This window comes from Lepeophtheirus salmonis, chromosome 8 (assembly GCF_016086655.4).
Source record: "Lepeophtheirus salmonis chromosome 8, UVic_Lsal_1.4, whole genome shotgun sequence".
Taxonomy (NCBI): Eukaryota; Metazoa; Arthropoda; class Copepoda; order Siphonostomatoida; family Caligidae; genus Lepeophtheirus; species Lepeophtheirus salmonis.
The window spans coordinates 33,667,423-33,670,182 of NC_052138.2; positions in this window are offsets into that span (position 1 = coordinate 33,667,423).

Sequence of the window (2,760 nt, forward strand, 5' to 3'; positions counted from 1 at the left end):
TTTTTGTTACATTGTATCAGCAAGTTTCCCATATGGGGTAAAATAATTTAGTTAACTACGTGATTAGGTTATCTAATCTTTATGTAAAGCTACACTTGTTACATTCATTACTGTAGCTTGAAATTTTCATCTATAAGTAGCTGTAACTACCTACACATTTTCTAATAAACAATCTGAGGTTTTAACATTATGTATAGTTAGGGTTGCTGACATAACTTCATGAGGTGTTAGGTCGTTTTTAATTAAAGTTGTTAAAAAGGGAGTAGAGAGTACCAATAACATCAAAATGTTTCTAGTTCGTAATATACATATTCAGATGTGAAAATTGTCTAGATTCTCATGAGTTAAAATCTAAACAACAAATATATCTAGGCAACTTTTCTAGACAACATTTCTGCTAACAGAGAATACAAGAGGCTCAAAATATATAAAGCTTGTAGATAATGCTTTTTTTGCAATTGCTACCTGGACATAATTGTTTATTGACCAAAGCTGTCATCATTCTTATTATTTTTTTAAAGATATAACAATGAGTATAAAAAAAATTCATAGTGTGTGACAGTCGAACAGTACCTATTATGATTTATTGTGGAGTAATAGGTCTACCGGGTGATCTATTGGTTTGCCAAAAAGTACCATCTTTTTGCCAAATATATGCTTCATGGGATAATTGGTGCCTATCCAGGGCTTAACAACCTGCATGTAGGGATTTGAGTAAATTCTTAATTGTATGACTCGAAAAAATTGGGGTGATATTGTTTTACCATTTGATGAGATGACACCCAAAATCATAATTGTGACTTGAAACTTGGTTTGGGTGACTCCTTCCACTTTCTCAATTGACCTAGCAATCCACTTGTTCTATATTTTCTTGTAAGACGGTATCCAGTGTAAAAAGCTTCTTGTGGAAGAGTAAGATAATCTCAGATCGGCGTAGAGTAAATCAACAATTCTTTGCCTTCGTTGTTAAAGTTTTGATATGTCATTGGATTAGAAGAGTAGAACGTATTTCAAGCGTAAAAAGCTAATTACTGTACTGAATTTTTTTTTATAGATTTGTATATTGTTAGTTGTCTGTTTATTTTTGGGTTCTTGTGGTATAGAGCACTCCAAGAGTATTCCATGAATAATTATTGTTCTGTTGTAAAAGTGATAATCATTGATATACAGGACATTACATGTGGAAAAGTGAAATATCGATTATTGTTATATATTGACATATATAAATGTCAATAAACATTTTGAATTTACCTACATTTAAATCCCCTTCAAAATAATCTTATGTGTTAGTATTTCATGTAAAGAATATTCCAATATCAACCAAAAAAATTTCCTTGAACTCTAGCATAACCCGTTTTCCAATGAGTAAAGATCTGCCGGACACAATTGAATGTAAAGTTAGGACCCTAGAATTGGTGGTTGTAATTTAATTAATAACTTCAATACATGCCAGCAAAAAAAAAAAAAAAAAAGGATACAAATGAATAATTAAGATATATGTGAATGGGTATATGCATATTATTTTAACCAAACTAATTTTTTTTATTGATAATCATAAAAAGAATTGTACAGAGCAATCACAAAATGTACAAATTATTACACCAATTCGCCACAAAATGTTTCCTAAAAGAATAAAAGCTGTAATTGATATACGTAATAATATTTTTCCCGTTTCAATGAGATGCCGAGTTTATCTCCTGCATAAAGGCAGGCTCATCTAAGTACTTTGCAAAGAAAGTTAATCATAAATGAGCTCAATTGTTAGAAATAAAGAGAAAAAGCTAATTTTAAAATATCAAAATAATTTTATTTGGGGCTCTTTTTTATTTAATATGTTTATAAAAATCATGTCTGTTAGCTCATCACATGATGTTCTATCGAAGCATAAATAAGGAATGGAATTATTAAGTAGTTATTATTTCACTACTTTATCTTAAAGTACCCATTACAAAACATATTTGGGCATATCGCTGCAATAACAAAGTAATCAGTCATTCGCCATGTAATGGGTAATTTAGGCTATTTTTTATTATAAAGATATGATATATGCTTTTTATCAACACGTCTTAGCATAATTAATCGAAAGAGATGGAATTTTTGGTACAAAAAAAAAGCAGTTTAGAGATTATAAAAGGAAAAACGATTGGTGCTAGTAGTCTTTTTTATTTTTTTTGGTCATTTTTCTATTGTTTCTTTAATTGTTTAGATAGAGTTGGACTGATTTAGTATAAGTAAACATTATAGTATTACATTTACCCCATCTAACCCAGAAATCTTGTGTGAATCCCATATACATTATGTATATTTATTTCTCTAGGAATGAACAGAGACGAACCTACACACATTGAGTTCAAGACAATAATATCTCCAATGTGCGTCGATTCCTCTTGGTCATTTTTAAATAGATCTTTGCAGTGTTAACATCTATCTTTAAATAAGAAATTCTCGATCGTCTATGGGGTAGGTATTTTTAAAGATGCCTAATAAAATAATAATATTACTGTTAGTAAAAAGAAGTCCAATGTTTTAAAGGATTTAAAAATTAAAATCAATGTTTATCCCCTGGGTAATAAAAAAGTGCTTTCAGTACGTTCGGATCGACAATTTTTATTATTTTAAGGACATTTTTGGAATTTGAAATTCCAGATGCGTGGTGCATCTTTGATATCAAATTTACTGGAACTAAATCAACGAAACCAAAATTATGCATGATGGGTTTTTAAGGTATCAGGAACATATACACAATGCACATTTTCCTAT